General features: G+C 32.8%; 1 pseudogene across 1 annotated transcript; it reads right to left on the bottom strand.

Moving 5' to 3' along the window:
* Positions 1-867: 867 nt before the first annotated feature.
* On the bottom strand, positions 868-4330 carry LOC143589296 (putative choline kinase 2; annotated as a pseudogene). Its single transcript, XR_013145244.1, has 7 exons — positions 3910-4330; positions 3127-3248; positions 2848-3040; positions 1911-2028; positions 1779-1823; positions 1519-1619; positions 868-981 (listed from the first exon to the last, which is right to left on the bottom strand). The product of XR_013145244.1 is annotated as a putative choline kinase 2 (transcript).
* Positions 4331-5161: the final 831 nt, after the last annotated feature.

Below are 5161 nucleotides of genomic sequence, written 5' to 3'. Positions count from 1 at the left end.
TAACTTCACAGGCGTACCATTTGACGAGTAGCATTACAAGCAATTTATATTTAATAATATGTAAAGATATAACTAATTTTAAATCAATCGACTTGTATCCTCGTTCCTATCAAAATCCCTATAACATCAGTTTGGTATTCTGAAAAAAAACTTATAAACGGAATTTAAGTTTTTAAATACAGCGATCCAATGAAAAAAAATGTGTGAAAGCTGAAACCGCTAGCAAGAATTTTCGAAGGTGAGATTATTATCTTCTAACATAAAAACTAAAAAGTTTCCTCTGTTTTCCTCGTTCCATTAAAAAAAATAAAATAATAATAATAATAATAATAATAATAATAATAAACTCAACAAATGTCAACCCATTTTGACCCGTTTTAATTCTTTTCTTTTTTTTAGTTTGACCCATTCTGACCCATTATATATTTTATTACAATCCAATTGGTCACATTTGCCACCCCTAATTTTACCCCTTCGGCTTGAAATTTTTAGGATGAAAAGAAAAAAATCTAGGAAAAAAATGCCTGTAACAAGTTTAGCATAGAAGTCTACACAAAAGATGCATGTGATGTGCTCAAGGAAAGAGTGAAAACATGCCATGTATTTTAAACTAACAATAACAAGAGTACTTCATTTGTAGTGTTAATATGCCACAACAAACAAAAAGGCCAACATAAGCACCAAGCCTTATTCTTTCATGCTAGTTTTGTAACAAGCATGTCTCCCTTAACCATCCTTGACCACATAGATGATCCCGGAATCCGCGACCGATTTCATTAAATGTATCTGTCACTAGTTTTCTACAAAAAGAAAAAAACAAATAACATTTTTTCTCCAACACTAAAAGATAAATCCCAAGAGCCGTGTTCAGTTAACAGTTTCATTAGTGCAACCCAGTACTTTAGGTTTCTGTAGCCAGTACTCTTGAAACCTCTGTTTTGCATACTCCATGTAGTCAAAATCAATGTCATTAACATGTTCCTGAAATAAAATAAAAATTTATATTTAATGAAGGTCAACTTTTTTTTAATAAGAATGTTTTCTCCAACACTGATGCAGGCACGTGTCAAACATGGAGGTGGTGATTTAGAACCGGGGGTCAAACGCTAAAACGAAAAAAAAAAAAAAAAAAAAAAAAAGGAAACAGGTCAAAAGTCCATGTGTAAAGCTACTAAATCAATTCATTTCATTATACAGCTAATATCATTAAAAAAAACACTTTCTTACTATTATAAAAAAAGTCAGTCAACTTAATTTTGATGTGTTAATTATAAAAAATACATGAAAAAGCAAGTGAACTAACTTTTGTAAATTAAAGTCACTAAACTTGTCTATAATGCATGTAGTTGTGAATTCGCTTTAATATAAGGATCAACGTTTAATAAAGTGGCATTCAAAATTTTTGCAGACAAACTTATACCATCTCATTTTAATCAATTAAAGAATTAAGTCATTCTTCTTTAACACATGCTTAGAAACAAAAACGTGTTAATATAACATAAAAAGTAGCAAAAGTACCGATATTACTCCCCATAAGCCCCACATTAGATGACTTGCAAGAGCATACTTCTCAACGTCTTCAAGTATCTTGTCAACTTCTGAGTTGACTGGTGGATTACCTGCACAATGTCAATTCTATTATATTCACTACAAGTTGAGACACATATTACCAACTAGCTGGCATCGACTATTTCATTACTATAAGGCTACATTATGTAACTAAACTTTTAAACGTAAACAATCAGTATTAAGTTAAAAGGTGTTAATGTTTTTGGTACCTGAACTGAGATATGCGTGCAGAAATCTCCTACGCTCTTCAAGATCTGTTTCAGTTGAAATTCATAAGAAGCTGAAGTGTTTATTTACGATATTTAAGAAGATGTGTTAACAGCTAATATAAGTTGACCTACCAGGGTATTTACTGTAATCCAATACATGAGGTGTTTATGTATGATAATCAGCAGCCATCTCACAAAAGTGGTTTGCAATATCAAACATGAAAGGGTTGTAACAAGCATACTCATAGTCCTGTAAATATAAGTGTCAGCAATAGAGGTATTGAAACTTGAAAGCATGTGAGAAACTAACACAAGCGGAATAAGTAGAACACTATTGCAAGTCTAGTAATCATAGGATTTAACATGAGAGAAACTATAGACTTGTTTGTGTCAGTGGCATATATTTTTATTGCAGATAATACTTCCAAGTTCCAATATTCATCAGATATTGAATTTAGAACATTTCAATGAGTACAATATATTCTAAAAATTAGGATGGCGATAGTATATAATATTATAGCATCAAATGCAGAAAATCAGCACTTAAACCTAACACATATATTTGAAAACTTCAAAGTGGTTGAACAAAATCAATTTCCTAAAAAGATATTGTTAACTTGGGTAGCTGTTCTGGCTTATTTGTCATAGTTTGCATGCTTTAGATGTCACACTCAAATCTTGAAAGCAGTGAATTATATATGATTACAAAACAACTGTATTATTACAAGATTTTTGAGGCATTATGCATTTGAATGCACTTCAAATGTTTGACCTTTGACCCAAATCGTTTTTAGTTAAACCGTCTTGCTCAATCTGTTAGACCCATTATTAAGAAAACAACCCAAATAAGCTCATTAATAAGTAAACTGGTCAAATTTGCTATTTACTTAAACCCATGAAAGAATGCACTCATATCCATATCTTAGACTGCAACTCCTTGTTGTCAACACTATGGGCAGCGTTTGACCCCTTTGACCTCTTTCTTTTTATCTTATAGTTTATTTTAATATTCAACCTCTTAGATATATAGCACAACCTAAATAAACCTTATATAGTATAAAATACTCACAATTATGGTTATGGATCTTGTATCTTCATCCATCATTATGTTCCCATATTGTAAGTCATTGTGACAAAACACTATGTGTTCATCTGCTGCAAGACACTTGTATAAAGTTTCTATCTCTTCCTCAATCGCATCCAAACCGAGGGCCTCAGTTTCTTCTGCAGAGCACATACTTTTGGCTGCACAAAGCCATTTTCTAGAAAAAAACATAAATTGTCAATTTACCTTTACAAAACATAGGTTATTTTGATGCAAAGTAAATTAACAAGATTAAAATTATACCGCAATCTATCCCAGACCAATGCCTTCTTTGGACCAGGCATGTCAAGATCATGAAACTCCTTTAGCTTTGATGCTATAAGAACAGATATATCCGGATCCCTCAAATCACAAGCTGAAAGTGTCTGGTTTCCACAAAAACAAAAAAAAAAAACAAGAACAATTATTACTTTCTGAAAGTATTATACTATTCGACACGTTAACCTTGAAACGGGCTGTTTCGGGTTATAACAGGTCGAATAAGCTAAAACGAACCAAATAAAATGCTTACATCCTCTTGAGTAGCTTTATTTAAAAAAAAAACCTAGATTATCAATTTACTTTCTCCGTCATATTTTGATACATTAAATATTAGTCAAATTTGAGAAAAACCGGACAAAAAACCCTTGTGTGCTGACCCGATATGGCCCTGACCCGAACTCAACAAGAAAAATAAAAAACGGTGATTTTAATTGACTAGTGAAGATGCTGGACTTCATATAGGCGTTTGCTACCAAATGGGCATCTGATACAAAGTACATATGTATCCTAAGTGTTTTTTATATTTATCAAACTTTTAAATATCACTCAAATTCATGTGCCAAGACTACAAAATATAATATTAATCCAACTTCCAACACTTGTACTACTAGAATACACAAGGCATAAACCTATTATGTATACTAAAAAGTTAAAAAAAAAAAAACATATCCTAAATTATGGCATATGTTCAAAAATCATAGCTACATTCATGCACAAGAAAACCATAATAAAACATTAAATCAAAGAACAAGGAACAACAAATACCCGTGCACGAATAAACTCTTCAATCCGCCCATTTGAGAATCTACCTAGTAAACGAGGCCCTTGCCCTTGTTTAGACATAAACTCAAACGTACGGATCTCCAACTCCCGATCGAAAAACACATCCACACCCTCACCATATATCCTCACTAAAACCTTTCGAGACCGTTCTCTGTTTGTTGGCCACTTGATTTGGTACACTTCATTGGTCATTGCACCTTTGAGTCTTACTACCTGTAAACCATCTACATCAATGACATCATCCCAATGAGACGCCAATGACTGTAGTATCTTCATCGCCTCTGCTGGTAACCGACTTCCAATTGCATCTACTTTTTCTGCAGATTCCATAACTAACAATTCCTCGGTATAGGCAATCACCGGTTTATGATAAGCACATGAAGAATTTAACCTGGGGAATGAATTCTGAAAATAAAAATAAATTATATGAGCTTGATGTTACCTATAACTTATCCTCTAGATATAACGAAAGCGCTATATACTTCTTTGCAGTAAACAAAAGTGTCATATAACAGTTGTGCATCAATTGGTTTTGAGGAAATATAGCTACTAACAAAATCTATAAGATAATAATTTAACAAGTACTAATATATAATATGAACACACAGCCATCACAACTTCAAACCACTGCCCCCGCCCAATCACCCCAGTAGGCCCGAATTTTAATTTTTAAATTATTTTTATATATTTCTTTCAGAAAGTATGTATTCATAATGTTTAAACCCAATTACCAAATTCATTTAAGCTCAATTTTATAAATTATTTTCTGCACAACTCAAATCTTGGCCGGCTATGAAAGGGGCCGGGGAGGCTGACCGTCCCCAGCCCAATCACACAGGTAGACCTGGATTAAAAAAATTATATATACTTTGAAAAAAAAACATGTATTCATAATGTTTAAATGCAATTACTCAACTCATTTAAGCCCATTTTTCTATATATATATATATATAGGGGGCGGTTAACGTACACTAATACATTATCGTACATTACGTACGCGAGTATCCTGAACGTCTGATTATACGCGATTAAATTTTTTAAATACAACTATACCCCACTATATGCCAGTTATCAGAAGGGTATTTTCGTCCAAAGATTTTCCGTCCAACTATACTCCCCAATTCTATTCTTCAATTTCGCCAAATCCCTGTTCTTCAAAATTCCCCGAAATCCGTTAACCGCATTCCAAACGGCAATCAAACCAACAATTGCTTACAAATGGAGGTCAATCAAC

Source organism: Bidens hawaiensis, unplaced genomic scaffold (genome assembly GCF_021521415.1).
Source record: "Bidens hawaiensis isolate Kalapana, Puna unplaced genomic scaffold, B.hawaiensis_p1.1 tig00037322_1, whole genome shotgun sequence".
In the NCBI taxonomy this organism is placed as follows: Eukaryota; Viridiplantae; Streptophyta; class Magnoliopsida; order Asterales; family Asteraceae; genus Bidens; species Bidens hawaiensis.
This window is presented reverse-complemented; position numbering and strand designations above follow the sequence as displayed.